Raw genomic sequence first — 18,818 nt, forward strand, 5'->3', positions numbered from 1 at the left:
CCTTAAAGGAACCCTTGGACAATTTTTAAAATCCAATTTTGCATACCAGGAGCCATGGGCCCAGCCTGGTGATGCACCTTCTCGGCCATGGAGACTCTGTACCCAAAGGAGGTTGGGCTGCAGACTTGCCTGGGTCTTTGTCACCACGTACTGGTTGAAAAGTTTTAAGTAGAATAATCCATTCGTCAATGAGAGAAAGCATTTCACCTCCCTTGATACTCAGTAGAATTTAGAATGATGCACACACAGAGTTTGAGAGCCAAAGGGCATGTTCACCGTATACCCGTGGGATGTTATTGATAATTTGGGAAAGAAAATTCTTCCTTAGGTAATACTGTCTCAAGCATCCCTTGACGTTTAGCATCCCTGGAAGCTGCCCATCCAATGCTCATAAGACTTTGCCTCTATTGTGTCATCTCAAAACATCTCTCACAGTTCTGATCCCCACCGCTTTGGTATTTGGGCGAGGCAGCTGAGGCGGGGGGGCTAGAATGACTTAGTCATGCCCGGTTGGTTTCAACTCTGCTGTACTTAGGATTCACCCCACGGACTTTATAAAAATACTGATGTCCTGACCCTATCTCATACCAAATGCATCAGAATATCTGGAGGTAGCCCAGCCAGTGTGGCTCACTGGTTGAGCATTGACCCAAGCACCAAGAGGTCGCCGGTTCGATTCCCAGTCAGGGCACATGCCCAGGTTGTGGGCCGGATCCCCAGTGGGGGGCATGCAGGAGGCAGCCAATCAATGTTCTCTCTCATCGATGTTTCTATCTCTCTCTCCTTCTTACTTCCTCTCTCTCTGAAATCAATAAAGAAAAAATATTTTTTTAAAAAAAGAATATCTAGAGGTTAAGGCTGGTCACTGGCATTAAAAAACAAAACCAAAGCAAACATCCAAGGTGGTTGAAATGACCGGCATGGTGGTGAAGACACTGGGCTTTGAGTTCTCCTTTCCAGGTTTAGACCCAGCTTTGTCATTCGCTAGCTGTGCAACTCCGGGCAAGTTGCATCAGGTCTGATGTCTCAGTTTTAAAATGTAGATGACAGGATTTACTTCATGGGATTGTTGTCAGGGTTTCATAAATTCATATATGGAAAAGTGGTTGCCTAGGATTAATGGTAAATCTCTGTTGTTATTATCAGATCCTGATCTTCTTACTGATACTCCCTCCCCTAAGATTTCACTTATTTTTTGGTGATTTATTGACAAATACAACCCTTGGGTCTGCAAACTCAGCCTTACGTGTTCATGGAGGCTAGAGGGAGAGACGGGAGTGAAGTGATCTCCACAGGTGTGAGGGATGAGGCAGGGAAGCCCCTCAGTGGTGAATTACCCTGATATTACCAACTTCCCCAGGGGGAGAGAGGACTCGGTGCACTGCCCTGAAGGGAAGAGGAGTCATTGACCTGCATCCGGGTGGAGCCGCCCTGGAAGGATGCGCAGAAATCAGACCAGGCTTCGAACCCGGGCTCTGCAGCGTCCCGGCTGTGTGATCTTGGGTACGTTACCTAAACTCTGAATTTCCGTTTTTCTTTTTTTGTTCTTTTTTGTGGAAATAAAAGAGCCTGCAATGCAGTGTGATTGTGGGGATAAAATCCGAAGTACCTCTGGTGCTGAGAAAACGCTCACCAAACGTTAGTTTCCTTCCTTCCAATGCCTCCCAGAAGCTGTCGTCCCCTTGGTCTTGCCATCACCCCCTCCCCCAGCCCTTTCTGAGCCCCCCGGAGGCGGAACACAGTGCTGTTAAAGCAACAAAGCAGACCGTGTTGGGCGAAGGCGTGCACAGGTATTCCAGGGGCTAAGGAGAACTGTTGAAGCATTGAGACTCTCCTGGACACCGAGAGGAAAAGGGCAGGGATGACAAAAATTTACAGAACTCATAAAAGCAATTATCTTTTAAAAAAAGATAGTGTACTTTTTCCCCCCTTATTTAACTCAGTCATTCCACTGCCGGTTTCCAGCTGGGTTTCACTCTGTACAATATTATGGGCTTGAGTCTGGAGACAATTAGAACAAAAGGAGGGTTTCAGACATCAGTGCCCAAGGGGCTCTTGGCATGCCACCTCGGCACACTGAGGAGTTGCCACAAAGACCTCCTGGCCTGCAAAGTCAAAAACATTCACTATCTGGCCCTTTAAGAAAAAGTTGACCGACCCCTGTTCTAGCGAGTCCTTTTGTGCCAGGTCTACGGAGCAGGCGAGAGCCCCTAAGATACAGGTGGAGGGGGCGGAGGCTCCTCCCAGGCTTGAGGATTGTAGCATATCTGCCACAGGAGGAACAGCCGGCCTAGGGAGTTGTTCAGACCCATTGTGGACTTTGCATGAGTTAAAAATAACTCTTTGTTGTGTTAAGCAATTGAAATTTTGCATTTTTTAAAAGAGTGTGACATAATCTGACCTCTCTTGACTGATACACAAATTGAGTTAGAAAATGCTGCTGCGGATAAAGGGCAATCCTACTGATTAGAGTCTGCTAGGGTCAGGATGTTAACAAAGTGGGATATTAGGGTGATGGAAATGGACAAGGAAGGAGCTGATGGGTGTTCCTGCTTTGGGGACCGGGACATCCTGTGACTTTAAAATAGAATGTTCTGGGCCAGAGATTGTGAGCCAGTTTGCATTGTGGACAAGTCTGCGCCTCAGGTTTTAGGTCAAGGGCATTTCCAGGTATAACTCACGGGTTACAAATAGTCATGTTTTCCTAAAATTGTTTTGTAGATTGACTTTCTGCTGAAGATTGTGAGTGCTGATATATTCAGGATAAAATGGACTCCCAGTTCTGAGATGTTATGTAAGATAATTCTGTGGGAACGTTCTGCTTCTAATTCCTTCTAATGTCTGATCCCCTATAACACCCGATGGGATGGGCGAACCCCGGTGTGTTGAGGCTCACGTGTCTGTTGGAAGGCTGGCTCTGCTATACCAGGTTTGGTTGGTATTTGCACGAATCCTCAGTTCAGTGCAGCTTAACTGATAAAGGTTGCGTTAGTGGTTTTAGAATTCTTGCACGTGCAGAGCAAGTCTCGTTCAACAAAGAAATGAGCGTCCTCTTTGATGTTGAAGGGCAGCAACTCTCCAACTCAGTGAAATTTCTGTCAAGATACTAAAATGGGTTTCTATCCAAGTTGGAGTAAATTCATTGAGTTTTCCAGGGACACAGAGCACATGGTTAGAGGAATGATTTTGATACTAATGTGTCCTGTCCTATGACATGTAACACACTTGGACCGAGAGGGCCAAGGGCACCAGGAGGGCTTGAATGAGGGCTGACTAATGACAGACCTCACCCGTGTCCAGTAGGAATGGGTACCATGGTTCTCACAGGCAGGGATTCCTTGGTGGGTAAGACAAATGCATGTCTGACATCATTCAGAGAGGCCCTCCTGGGACATTCAAATGACCAGTTTCATAACGTCTACCTTCTCTTACAAATACTCCTAGCCATTGTCCTGCCTCTAAGGTTGGTCTGGTCCCAGAAACTTCTGGTGTAGGTAAGTGCAGAATTGTTATGAGGAAGGAGAGGGTACGAGTATATTCATTGCATAAGGCTTAGATTGAGGAGGTAGAGAGAGCAGGAGGAATAATAACACGAGCTCTCGGTAGATTTTAAAGAAAAATTGTTATTAACCAATAGAAATAGTGGTGACAGGAACCTTGAACAACTCAGCTTAGAAACCCCATAGACAATCCCCCTTCCCTACCTCCACTGGTCTTTAAAGAGAGACACTACTCCCCATTCCCTATGTTTGTATAATGTACATACATATTTATAACATATCTTAGTCTTAACAACTAACAGCAGTAGAGAACCGAGTAACTACCTTGTGTCCTAAAATACTTTTTCATAGAAAACAAACAAACCATGCCATTAATAAACACTTCAGAAGACAAGGAGGAATGTGACTCAGCATACTACCAGGGAATACAACAGGAGACCCAAATTCTTGTCAAGAGAACAATTGAGAACTCTTGCAAGTATGGTGGCCTCGTTAGCACTCGATTAAACTTAGTTTGATATTGACATAAGACTGCTTTCCTTTTTTTTTCTAATTAAGGTTACCTTCCTAATTATAACAGCACATCACAGATATCCTCTTTGGGTCAACAAAATATTCTCCCTACTTTTTTAATATTTTATTCATCCACTCTCCTCTCCTCTGCCTGATCTGAGATTCCAAAAATAGCTCATGTGTTGGAACTTGGAGATTGCCGGTACCCAACTCCAAGTGCTGACGCGCAGGGAGCAGCCTCAGGACAGTGGACGGACGGGACCAGAACTTCCCAAAGCACCTGCCTGTGGCACAGAGCAGGAGGCAGTGGGTGAACTGTTTGATGTGGGAGGGGCGGGGCCATGTGGTGCGGAGTGTGCACGCCTCACTGCATGCCTAATCTCATTAAAAGGGGGAGACCAAACACTCTGCAAAGGGGATGCGAGTCAGAGGAAAGATTCTGTTTCTATGACAACTGGAGGAGCGCACACATCACAGTGAGAGGTCTGAACTGGGGCGGGAGCGTTGACAGCCTCACCTAAGGCCTGCTGTCAGATTTTCCCTGACCCTCCGGCGCCTTTCTCAGTCGCCCCCTATTTCTCTCAAGGCTTAGAATGAATGGGGCCCCGTCCCCTCCTGCTAACAAATAGAGATGACCTGCCAATATCACTTGGCTTTTACTACTGTAGAGGGAGATCAAAGATAGGAGTTTCTTCAAATTATTTACCAGCCCAAGCATCTGGGTCAGGGTCCCAGCCTGTCACATAGATGACCGTGAGGTTTCTCTTTCCCCACTCTCCCTTCCTACACACACACACACACACACACACACACACACACACACACACACTGAATCTCCACTAGGGTTTCGTGTAACATGTACCTCTGCGCAGCTGCACCCAATGCATCACCGATGTGCCTGTCGTCCGCCATCCCTCCCGGGACACATTGCTCACAGGAAAACCTTTTCAGATCACAGCCCATTACACCAAGAAATCATTCAAGGCGGATCATGCAAGTCGGCCATCCTCAACCTAGGCTGCATGTTCAAATCACCTGTGCCGGTTTTTTAAAATGTTCTGATGGCCCAATGCTCCCCTTCTCAGTTTGATTTGGGATGGCGCCTAAGCATCCATATCTTTACATACACATTCCCCCAGTGTGACTCTAAGGCGTAACCAGAGTTGAGGACGTTATGGTAAGTCACTCAGCATCAGTGCACATATCACTGTTTGTGTGCCGGGCGCTGGGCTAGATCCTAGAGACTGGAAGGTGACTGAGGCACAGGAGCTCCCAGGCGCAGGCTCCCAGACCCATGTACAGACAGCTACACGCACGAAGGGCTGTAGACGCCCTAGGCTGGTCTGGTGGGTGGAGCAGGGAGGTGGGAGAGCTGGCTTCCACTGGCGGAGGGCTGAGAAGAACACTGTGGAAAACAGGATGCTGCTAGACATACACATGAAAAGATGACCGGATGTGTTATGGATGGACGAGAGCAGAACTACCATTCTAGGCAGAGGGGCAGTGTGACAAAAGGCACAGAGGCAGGATATGGGAACTGAAACAGGTTGATAAATTGACATGCAGGTTCGCAGAGGCGTTTGTAGTGAGCGATGGAGCTGGATGATGAGACAGATCAGGAGAAAAGATACAGATTAAAGTATTGGTCAAATAAAAGGATAAAGACTCCAAAAAATTAATAATAAATAAAAAGAGGTGTATGAGCATGGTATGAAGGTCTAACACAGTACAACTGGAGTCCTCAAAAGAAGAAAGGTAGAGAATGGGAAAGCAACAATGTTTAAAGAGACAACAGCTAAGATTTGTAAAATTGACCAAAAAAAAAATCAAGCCAGAGATTCAACTATACATATATTTTTTTCAAGCAGAATAAATACAAATAAAATACAATAACACAAATCTAGACCTATTATAGTAAAACTTTTGAAAGCTAAAAACGGGGGGAAAATTAGATTTCAGGATATACTATAAAGCCACCGTAATCAAAACAGCCTGGTACTGGCACAAGAACAGGCATATAGACCAGTGGAACAGAACAGAGAACCCAGAAATGGACCCAAGGCAATATGCTCAATTAATATTTGACAAAGGTGGCAAGAGCATACAGTGGAGTAAGAACAGCCTCTTTAATAAATGGTGCTGGGAAAATTGGACAGCTACATGCAGAAAAATTAAACTAGATCATCAACTTACACCCTACACAAGAATAAATGAAAAATGGATAAAAGACTTAAATGTGACTCATGAATCCATAAAAATCCTAGAAGAAACTGTAGGCAACAAAATTTCAGACATCTTACGCAGCAGAATTTTCACTGATACATCACCTAAGGCAATAGAAACAAAGGAGAAAATGAACACATGGGACTACATCAAACTCAAAAGCTTCTGCACAGCGAAAGATACAATCATCAAAACGGAAAGGCTACCCACTGTATGGGAGAGCATAATTGCCAATGATATATCAGATAAGGGGTTAATTTTCAATATATATAGAGTGCTCATACAACTCCACAAAAGGAAGACAAAGAACCCAATTAAAAAATGGGCAGAGGAACTAAATAGACACCTCTCCAAACAGGACATACAAATGGCTAAGAGACATATGAAGAAATGCTCATCATCACTAATCATCAGAGATACAAATTAAAACAAAAATGAGGTATCACCTCACACCTGTCAGAATGGCCGCCATCAACAAATCATCAAACAACAAGTGTTGACGAGGGTGAGGAGAAAAGGGGACTCTAGTACATTGCTGGTGGGGATACAGACTGGTGCAGCCACTATGGAAAACAATATGGTGCTACCTCAAAAAATTAAAGACTGAACTTCCATTTGACCCAGTGATCCCACTTCTAGGAATATACCCTAAGAAGCCTGAAACACCCATCAGAAAGAATATATGTACCCCCATGTTTGTAGCAGCACTATTTACAATAGCTAAGATCTGGAAACAGCCCAAGTGTCCATCAGTAGACGAATGGATAAAAAAGCTGTGGTACATATACACAATGGAGTACTGTGCAGTTGTAAGAAAGAAAGATCTCTTGTCTTTTGAGACTACATGGAGGGACCTGGAGAGTATCATCCTGAGTGAGGCAAGCCAAACAGAGAAGGACAAGTATCATATGATCTCACTTATTTGTGGAATATAATGTCTGAGGAATGGGGTAGTCCCAGAGACATGGAGGTGGGGTACAGACTGACAATCCCCAGAAGAGGGGGTGGTGGGGGAGAGATAAACCACAGAACTTATATGCATGTATGCCTGAACAGTGGACATGGACAACAAACTGCGGACAGGGTGGGGAGGGAGGGGGAGGGGGGAATCAGTGGGAGAAAAAGGAGAAACATCTGTAACAAAAATTATATAATAAAAATAAATAAATAAAATAAAAACAGATTTAATGTCAGAGACGAGAACTTATTCAAATGGATTGGTGAAAACCAATTTATGCAATTAAACTACAAAGATAAACAATTTTACTTCTAAACTAAAAAAATATAAAAATAAAATAAAAACGGGGGAAAAATTAAAAACCAGCCAGACAAAAAAGAAATACTACCTTCAAATGAGTAACAATGAAACTGGCAGCTGACTCAACAGAAGAGCAGACGCCGGAAGGTTGCCGAGGGTTACGTGCCTCGAGTTAAAAGAAAATAACCGCCTAACTTTGGCCATCGGGAGTCCCCACTAAGGGACAGTCAAGTTCTTCAGAGAGAAGGAAAATGATCCCATTGGAGGCACAGAAACGCACAAAGTGGGAAGAACAATGGAAAGGGCAAATGTGAGTGGAACTGTGTAAAATGATAGTAACACATATTGCAGAATCTTAAACATAACCTAGATGCAAAACACATCGCAATAAAAGCACATATGTTGAAAGACTCTAGGGTAAACGGGGTTACTTTATTTAAAGTTCCTGTATTGTCTAGAATGTAGTACTAGTTTATATCAGATATTAACAAATGAAGGTTATATGCTGCAATCGTGAAAATAGACACCAGGAGAATAGTAAAAGAAGGAGCAGCTTGCAAGCTACAGTGGAGTGCAGGGTGAAATGAAAATTTCAACATAAATAATCCATGAGTAGGCAAGACAGGAGAGAGGAAAAAATAGACAAGGTGGGACAAATAGAAACATAAAAAATTTAAATTCAAATATATCTGTAACTATATTATTTTTGAACTAAGTTTTCCAATTACAGGACAAGCATGACTAGACTGAATAAAGAAATAGAACTGCTTTTATGTGGCTTGGAAGAGAAACATGTTAAATATAAGGACAGAAAGGGTTGAAGGTAAAAAGAATAATTCGACTTTTGGGTATTTATCTAAGAAAAACAGAACCATATATTTATAAAAAGACTTGCACAAGAATACCCATAGATGGTTTATTCACAATAGCCTCAAACTGGAAACATTTCAGATGTTCATTCAATAACAGAATCAATAGAGAACTATGCATGCACAGGGGCATGCTTCTCAGCACTAAAAGGGAACAAACCACTGACACATGTAACACACACACACACAGAAAAACTCACACACACGTACACACGCACTCACACACGCACACACACTCACACACAGTGAATGAATCTCCAAAACATTGTGGTAAAGAAACCAGACATAAAAGAATAAAGGAGAAAGAAATATATGATCATTTCAGTAGATACAAAAACAATAAAATTCAACATCCATGATAAAAACTTCTAGTGGATTAAAAATAAAAGGAAACATCTTTAATTTGATAAAGAATATGTATAGGCCTAGCCAGTAGGGTGTCGGCCCATGGACTGGAGAGGCTAGGGTTCAGTTCCCGCTAAGGGCACGTACTTTGGTTGCATTTTGTCCCCGGCCCCAGTTGGGGTCGTGTGGGCGGCAACCACTCGATGTCTCTCTCTCACATCCATGTTTCTCTCTCTCTCTTCCCCCCCTCTCCCACCACTCTATCTGAAGATAAATGCAAAAATGTCCTCAGGTGAGGATTTAAAAAAAAGATTAAGAAAAAAGAATATCTATAGTAACCTACTGCATAGTTAAAGGAGATATGATGAAAACTTTTCCTCTGATATGCTGGGCAAGACAAAGTTATTTACTCTTCTAGTCCAAACATTACTGGCAGTCCTAGATATAGCTTTATATACGCTATAGAATCAATGTTACTAGAGTCAGAGAATAGCAAATGAAATTGTCATCATTTACAAATGGCCTAATTGTGTATGTTGAACAAACAAACAAAATCATAGCTACCAGAATAAATTAATGAATTTTGTAAGGCTTTTAGACATATTGTCAATATACAAAAGTGCATTTTTTAAAATATTACAGCAATAAGCAATCAGAAAATCAAGTCCAAAACATTTCATTATTTATGATAGCATTAACAAGATCAAATACAGAGAATAAATCTAACAAAAGATGAGTAGGAACTCTCTACAGACTACTATTCATTTTTACTGAGAGAAAATAGAGGAGACACAAGTAGAGGAAGGCTATACCATTTTCATGAGTTGGAATGTTTAATATGGTAAGGACACCCCTTCTCCACAAACTAACAAGGATTTGCATGGAGCAAGTTCCCATGTGGTGCTGACGACACTGGGAGACCCCTCCTCACACTGAACCTCAAAGTTATCTCTGAATTTACTCACCCCAGATTGGCGTGGGGCCAAATAGTAACTGAGGGTATGTTCCCTGCCCCCGACTCCTCCTGTCCCTTACCTTCTTCCCACAGTCTCTTGGGGCCAGATAGGCTGAGTTTTGCTCGTGGTGATGGTTTTTTGTTTGTTTTGTTTTTCTTTTCTTATCTATTTATGGTTTCTGCAAGTACTACTAAAGCCAAAATATACTGGCCTTGGGATTTCCTTCCTTCCTTCTTTCTTTCTTTTTTTTTTAAGTGGTGGGGAAATCATTGAATTTATTCATTCATTCTTTAACACAACGATTGTTTACTGAGTACGTAATTGCACTAGGTACCATGCTAGGCATCAGAGGTGACAGACACAGACACGTGGACCCTGCTCTAGACTGTTTCTTCCGATCTAGGGGGAGCCTGTTGCAGCAACCCAGCTGCTCTTCCTCATTCCTCCTCATCCCTGAGCTGTGCATGTTTCTTACATAGACATTATGCTATCTTATGGGTACAATATCTCTTTGGCCTACTATGGAGTCAACCAATATCCAAGGGGGATTGGATGGGGGAGGGAGGAGGAGTGTAAGGGGGTGACAGCTGCTTCTCCTGAAGGACAAAGTCATTAATTCACTGGGGAAGAGGCCAGTCTCAGCCCAGACACAGGAAAAGAGTGGGAGGGGCTGAGAGGCGGTACCCCTGGAAAGCTCTTGGGTCCCCAGTGGTAGGTCACGGGTGTTGATGTGCAGGGATGTGAGAGTTCTGGGTCCCAGGCAGGGTGCTCTGATGCTGTTGGTCCCTTTTGTTCTCACATGGTCAGTAGATTGGGAGACAGAACCAGGAACGGGAAGGACCTTAGACCCTCGGACTTAGCTGGCTGTGGTAGGATCAGGAGCCTCTCCTGCACAAGTCAGGTGGTTTCATACTTTATTTCCCCTCTGTGTTTATTTTCCTTTTGCTTAAAAGTGCCAAATACCCCAGTATCCCTAAGGGAACTAAGGGAAGGGCTTTATGTATGTACTTTGGCCAGAACGGGTTTTCCTTCTTTTTCTCCCACGCCACATCTCCAACCTCGCGAGAAAGCATTGGTGGCAGATGACATTCGGCACAGAAATCCACTTACCGATAAGAAACATAGATTAGCCCTGGCCGGTTTGGCTCAGCGGTTGGAGCGTCGGCCTGCGGTACAGAGAGACCCGGGTTCAGTTCCCGCTAAGGGCACGTACCTCGGTTGCAGTTTGTCCCCGGCCCTGGTTGGTCGTGTGGGTGGCAGCCACTCGATGTGTCCCTTCACATCGATGTTTCTCTCTCTCTCTTCCTCTCTCTCCCTCCCACTCTATCTGAACAAAAAATGGAAAAATTTCCTCGGGTGAGGATAAAAAAAAAAAGAAACATAGATTATGTTGAAACCTTGCGCCCATTTTAATAATAAAGATCATTTACAGCAACAGTGAGGGTCTGTGAAAACGCTCTTCCTTTTAAATGGATCTGAACAATGCTCAAGTTTGAAAAATATGAAAGAATAAAAGAAAGACCAAGCGTAGAACAAGGCAGGAAGGAACCGGAAGGTAGCGAAGCAGGAGCAAAGCCCTACCCTGTCCTCCAGGGGAGGGGCTGGTGACTCAAACCAGATCTCCACAGCAGCAGAGCAGATTCTGCCGGGCCAATAGCACTGGGAGTCCCAAGGGATGCCATCCTGTGGGGACCCTGTCCCAGCAGAGACACAGGACCCAGGCTCCCAATGCTCTGCAGTGCTTAGGAACCAGCAATAGGAGCAGGACCCGCCACCCCAGAGACCTGGGGACTGTCACTAGCCAAGTGGACAGCAAACCCCAGGCAGCTGACATGAGTCGAAGATGTTAGATGGCACTCCCTTTGAGGACCAGTGTCCGGAGGTGCTATAGGAGAATGCCCAGTGCCGGAACAAGGTCATCAAGTAGCAACTGAACTACTTGACAGAGAATTCAGATGGAGTTGTCCCTCTGCTGTGGCCAGAGGTGACCCTGGCCCGCCTGCCTCCCATCGTCTCTGGGGAGGGCCGACCAAACCCCAGCAATGGGCGAGAGTCAGAGCACACAGCTCCAGAGGGGCTGAGATGAGGGTGAGGATTGCTATGGAAACTGTAGGGCCCAGAATTGATTTCAACTGTTCCCGCTGACATTCCAGACTGGGAAGGGAGCTCCATCACTCAGAAATGCAAAGTGGAAAAACACAGGCCTCCTTCAGAGCCAGCTCCTCGCTCCTGCTGTGGCCCTCACGTGGAGGCTGGTTCCTCCCCCTCTGATGTACCGGGCTGCCGGACCGACGACGCACGTGCGGCGGCGCAGGGGAGAGCATCCCCAGGTTCCTGTACGCGTCTGAGGTGTGAGGTGCTGGGAATGGCCGTGTTGATACAGCACACCAGCTTTAATCCTGCTGCGCAAATAGGCAGGAGGACAGAAAAATCGGAGCACTCGGGGCTTTTCACTTGAATCCCACGGGTAGCGCCTCCAGCGAGGCCTCCTGCAGCCCTGTATTCAACTTCCCCTTGAGTCAGATCCATCACAAATCATTTCCTCTTTTCAAACGAGAGAACAAGTTAATAATAGTGTTTTGCATTTAGGCATAGAAACCTGGTCATATTTTGTGTTTGGAGAGGGGTGGAGGTAACACAACCCCCTGGCCTTTTGTTTCAACCCTGTGTGTGGCTGTTCCCTTCGGGAGAGAGCCTGAGCCGGGAGTCAAGTTTAGCAGAGAGAAGCAAGCGTTTGTGGGGAGTGACTGTGTTTTCAACGGCTGCAGCCTCGCTCCCTGAGTTGGTGCTGCACCAGGAGAGAGTGATGGGTGTGGAAACTGCCTGCCGTTTGCTCCTGGGTCCTGGTCTTTAAATGGGCAGGTCCCCCAGGCTCCATGTCACTGGAGCTCAACAGAAAGCATTGTGCTATTCTCTGAAATGTTCTGGATGTTCCCATTTTGTGTCTGCCTCTCCTGCTCGTCTGTCTTTCTGCATGTGTCTGGCTCTTGACCTTTTGGCTTTGCTACCTGTCTTATTTCTGCACACTTTGAACTTGATGGTAGACGGGCTCCTCTGGTACACTTAGTCCTTGCTACCCTCCCTCTGGCCCCTCATTCTAGCTCTGCCCCCTGGGACCCAGCCAGGGCACCAGCCTGCTTTGTCGTTGCTGTACCAGGCCTGTCACTGTCTCCCACAGTGTATCTTCTTCCCTGCAGCTGCTCAATCTAAGGTCAAAATGACTGGATCCAGACCGTAAGGTGGATACTGCCAACAGATCATGTATCAAGCAGGACTTGTGGTAGAGAGAGTTTCATTCACTCATGTGTCCACTGTTTACATCTCACTCTCGTTCAACCCACAGTTACTCTTCAGCCACTGACAGACCATGGAGAACTCCTTCCGGCCTGGGTCCTCAAGGGACCTGGAGGAGTGCCAGGAAGTGTCGATGTGCAAGATTTCAAAAATACTAACAGGAAATGAATATTTATCCACGATGAGTCTGTCCAGGCAAACTGGAACTCAAGTTCATTTGCTTTTGATAGGGGAGACGTTAGTTATTGCTGGTGAGCAGTTATAGGGTTAATAGGTAAAATGAAAAAATGAATGACTTATCCTTAGTAAATACCACTTGAGAGCCAAAATGTCTCAAAACATGAAACCATGGCGATTATGGTGGGAAGTCCTTTAGAATGAAAAGGCAGTGATCTGCTGACTAAATATCAAGAGCCGTATAGTCATATAATTGGGTCTCTTGTGTGTGGCTACCAGGGTACTTTGGCCTCTGATGTGACCTATGGCTACAGAAATCTTCAGGGAACGTCTGATCCCGTGGGCAAAATGGGATGTATGAGCATTTGTAAATTCTACCAATAGCATTTTAAGTAACCATGTAAGAAATCCACTAAAATGCTCTTTCCATTCCAAGAAGTTTCCAAAATACTTCTCTTGAGATGCAGGGTTGGTTGATTTTTAAATAATCAATAAATTTACTTCTTCTAATGTATATGTCATTTTGTCCCAAGTTTTAAGAAAGAGCAGATAGGCAGATTTCTTAGCTGTGGGTGGTGCTTACTAATTTACAAGATCTGTTCCCATAAATGATTTTATGGGAAATCATTGCTGTGTTGTGGGTACGTCTTATAAGGCCCCTTTTGGAGATGAGAATATTGAAGTCGTGAGCAGCAAAGTGGCGGCTTACATCAAGTAGGCACATAGCTATTTCCTAATAAGCATAAGACATTTTTAGCTTGAAGGCACCTTGCAATTTTGCTCCTGAAAGTAAATCTGGGCATTTCAGAATGATTTAAAGCTCTAATTGAGTTCGATGAAGTAGCTAGAAACAAAGTTACTAAATATAACTCAAGCTGATTAAAAAAAAACACACACAAAAAAAAAAAACAGAAAGAAAGAAAAAAGCAAGTAAAGAAAACACAAGAACCTAAGGCTTTTCAAAAGATAAGAGGCAGTTTTTTATCCCAGTATTTTCTCTTTTTAATTTGTCAGTATTTGCCACAACCTTTTAAAGCAGAATGTTTCTAAACTATGCCTCAAGAACATTAGTGTTCCATGATATGTTAATTGCTATTCTGGGAAAAAAGAAAAACTGTGAAGTGCAATAAGGTTTGAAAATACTACTTACCATATCTTTTTATCAAAGGTTAATGCGTTAAAAGCTCCGAGAACTTCTGCAATAAAGAAATCCATTCAACTTTGTTTATCAACACCTTCCAAAATCATTTGACCATGGAAAGACTTTTTGTCATGGAATTCCTGTTACCAAAATGTGACATTTATGTTTTCTAGCATAAGGGTTGAACATAGTGGTTCAGCCAAATAAAAAGTGGAAATTTGCCTTGGATTTATAAAAAATAACAAAGCGAGGAGGAGAAAGTGGTAGCCATGATATTTTCTTATGGCAGCTGTAGCAAACTAATACAATTATTACCTGTAAATTAACATCTTTAGATTACAGTGATTTCCAATCATGAGTGGGGAACAACCTCTTTGAAGAAGATATATTGGAGAATTTTCTGCCAGCATGCTTGGGTGGCAGGTCCTCAAGGTCACCCCCAGGTTTGATGATTCACTAGAAGGATGGACAAAACTCAGTATACGGTCGTAGTTACAGCTCAGATCTAAAACAGGAAAGGGAAAGATGCATGAAGCAAAGTCCAGAGGAAATCACGAATAAGCTTCCAAAAGTCTTCTCACAGTGGGATTACAAAGGATGCACTTAGTTGGAGCAACAATGAGTGATGACAGCACCTGCGAAATGTTGCCTACCAGGGAAGCTCATTATGGACCCCGTGCCCAGAGTTTCCACTGGAGGCTGATCATGTAGGCTCTCTCTGCCTAGTGTGGACCAAAACTCCAGACTCGCAGAAGGAAAGCAGGTGTTCAGCATAAATCACAGTGCTAGTTCAAATAGTTTTAGGCAGAAAACCACTGTTATCAGTTCTACAAATGGTGGGTAGCCACCAGACACCAGCCCTTGGATCAGCCTGTAAATAGGACTTTGTCAGGATGGCAGTCTCGGGCTTGCTATAACTTCTCTGCACAATGGTAGATGATTAAAACAACTACAATGCTGAACAAAATATTTTAAAAATAACCTTTTCAAGCACACCGTGGGTCTGCAAGTATAAGAAGAAATATGCAGAGACCACGAATCAAGTGAGAGTTGGTACCTGGAACGTAAAGAAGAAACAAACGCGGCTTGGTGCTGAAGGTTTCTGCTGGACCCGGAGAACGAGAGCGTTCACGCCAACAACTCTCCAGGGCGCAGGGAATAGGAGATAAAACCCAGGGCCACTCCAGAAGGATCGCTTAGTAGACTATTGTCGTGTGGGGGTGGGAGAGTGAGGGGGACCTAATACATGGTGACAGAAGATATGACTTTGGGTGGTGGACACAATGCAATATACAGATCTTGTATCCTGGAAATCTACACCTGAAACCTACTTGATCCTATTAACCAATGTCACCCCAATAAATTTAATAAGAAAATAATATTGCTATGAAAAGTTGGCACCTGAAAAGACCACATCTTCCCTTTTAAAACACATGAGGGAAGAAAGAATAAACAAATAAAAACAAACAAACAAACAAAAATACTGAACATAAGGAACTGCCAGAAAACCTGCAGATCTCTACCTTAGCATTGGATGGAAAGGAAAAGTCCCTCTTCAAAGCTGAAACCACAAGCCAGAACTCAGACATGGTGTGGTCCAAATTCAAGCTATCGATGTGATATATAGACCCTCAAGTATATAACTGCATTTAGAGTTGGTACAGATTGGTACTGCTGCCAGGCAAGTAGCTAAAAAATGTATCAATTCTCTCTGGAGAAACATGATTTCAATCTAGTCTTTAAAGTTAAATGTCCCCAGATTAGTTCCTGGGAAAATGAGCAGTTCGCTGCCAAATCTCACAAAAGGCACACAAATCAAAGCATTATGGGAATGCCAGGAAATACAATAATAGTGGAATCAGACTCACAAATATTTTAGACATTGAAATTGTCAGATATAAAATATAAGTTTTATGGTAAGAAGAAAGAAGTTTGAAATGAGAACAAGAAATGAAAGACTTAAAATATGACTTAGTGTAATGGGGAGTCAAATAGAACCTTTAGAAATAAAAACCATGGCAACAGATAGAAAGACCGCAACAGAAAATTAGACACAGCCAAGAGGAAAATCAGTGAATAAAAAGATAAATACAAAGAAAGTATCAAAAACACAACACTGAGAAACAAATGCTTGGAAAATATGGCTCTAACATTAACAGAAATGGTAGATAAAGAAAAAAGTTAAATAAATATTTAATTAAAAATTTAGAAAGAAAAGTTATTCCAGAAAGATTCCAGAAAGAGAATGAGATAAAGGCAATATTTCAAGAGAAAATAAAGAGTTGGAATTTTCCAGGATTGTTTAAAGACATCAAGATTCAGATTCTGAAATTGAAATAAATCTCAAGTTGAATAACCTTCACAAAACATAATGCAATGGCAGAACCCACCCCCTCCAAATCCACAAAAAAAGTAGCTACAACATAAAAATAAAAATAACATAAAAAATTCTGTGTAGCAGCAAAAGCAGTGTTTAGAGGTAAATGTATAGCACTGAATACATATATTAGAAAAAAAAATTGCCAATAATCAGTAGTATTTTTTCTATATTACCTAAGATTCAACATGCTAGAAGAAAGGCTGAGTTATATTTGCTAGTCTCTATTTAGAAAATAATATTGTAAAATCATTATCATATGAAGAGGTGATCGAAGAAGATACTGCCAAAAGGGAAGGAGAAATTATTGTAGAGATACATCAGACAGTTGATTAACAAAAATATTAAGTTATCATGATATACATGCTGTTTTCCAGAATTTTTACATTTATAATTTGTTATGATTTCTGAATAAATATTGAATTGCTTACTTAATTTTGAACTCACAATTTTGTATTATTTTTCTTAAAGAGATCCTCAGCCCTCAAATTGTATGAGTATCAGGTTTTTCAAAGTCTGAACCCACCTTTGACTAGCACAAGAGTTCTTCTGTAGAAATCACACATTTATGTTTGGTAACAATGTTCATATGAACGTGAGGCCACTGGCAGATATCCCGGCAGGCTGTGTCTTGAGAAATTGGATAACATAAAATAAATACCTTGGTGAATTTACTCTCATTTAACATCTGACTCGGTGTTGTACAGGCTCAGATGTGATGTTGTTAGTACATCATGAACAGGTTAATCTCTCAGATTCATCTCACATTAGCGGAGCTCGGGAAACTGACATATAAAATTAAGATGGCAATTAATGTATTTACAGGGTGAGATTAACATCACAGAGTTGAGAAATACTTGAAGCATCTCTGTTTAGTACTTTTTCTTTCTGTAGAGGGCTGCATTAGAAGCCAATGAATTAATTTTTAATGAGAGATCTCTGATAGAGGGGCTAGAAATACTTGAAACTTTGGGGAGGGTGTGTGCTTTCTCTGAAGGTAGACTTGCATGGAAAACCAAATTCTAATCAGAAGTTCACTTGATGCACATGAGATCAAAACAGAGTGCTAAAAGAATTTGAATTTTTAATGACATCAGACTAAAATTTGGTTTTGAATGGTTTTGTCACTGGGATTTGCATACTCAAAGACCATTTGGCTGCCAGCCCCTATGTCCATTCCATGGTAGGGGTGGCCTGTTAGTGGGGTTGAAGCCATCCAAAGTCTTCCTATTGATACCTCCTCCATCAACAGTTCTTAGATGTAACTTTCTTTTTCTGTAAGCTTCTATAGCTGGCCTCTTTCAATTGAAAACACTATCATCTCTAAGATGATCACACATCTGTAGTCAGATCTATTACACATCTTAGTGTTTCATTCTCAGGAAAGCGTAGTTTGCTCTTAACATGCCGGGACTATTTCTCTAGGAAATGTTACTTACAGCATTATTTATAATTAAGCACTCTAGAAATGGCTTCACGTATGACAGTAAGAACATGACCAAGAACATTCTGGCTTACTTCCTCAATACACAGTTAATAAGAGTTAACATGGTGGGAACTACATTGCCAAACACAGATTGCTTATGTTAAATATGTTAAATGTTAATTGGGGGGAGGGGGGAGAGGCATAGGCATTTCCCTAACGAAAACAATTAGGCGAGCTTTAGAGTTGGAGTTGCATATGGACAAGGAATGAAAAAGAAGACTTTCTTCTTTAATTAAGAGTTCTATGAATATGGCTATCATGCTGTTTGGAAATGTATGCATCCAAACCATTTTTTAAAATCTCTACTTCCTTCTAATTCTTCTCTACTTTGGTATGATACATTTCAAAGGTATGAAACATGAAGCTTGATTCAAACGGTCCCACGTATTTGGAAACTGGGTTTTCACGGATACTCATTCATTTGTTTATACATATTCTCAGTGAAGACCTACTGTGAGTCCAGTGCCGTTTTAGACTCATCTCTTGCAGATGAAAGAACCGACATTCTGCAAAAGCAGAAAAGCGCAGATTTGTTTAATCTCAGAGGCAGCTGATTGGAATAAAAAATTGCCAGAGGTGGGGAAATAAGATAAAGGACTTTAAAATGTGGCCATCAAGTGGTTCAAGTTTATTATTACATCTGAAGATGTTCTAAGAAGTTGCATCTGGAATAAAAGGA

Source organism: Molossus molossus, unplaced genomic scaffold (genome assembly GCF_014108415.1).
Source record: "Molossus molossus isolate mMolMol1 unplaced genomic scaffold, mMolMol1.p scaffold_m16_p_19, whole genome shotgun sequence".
In the NCBI taxonomy this organism is placed as follows: domain Eukaryota; kingdom Metazoa; phylum Chordata; class Mammalia; order Chiroptera; family Molossidae; genus Molossus; species Molossus molossus.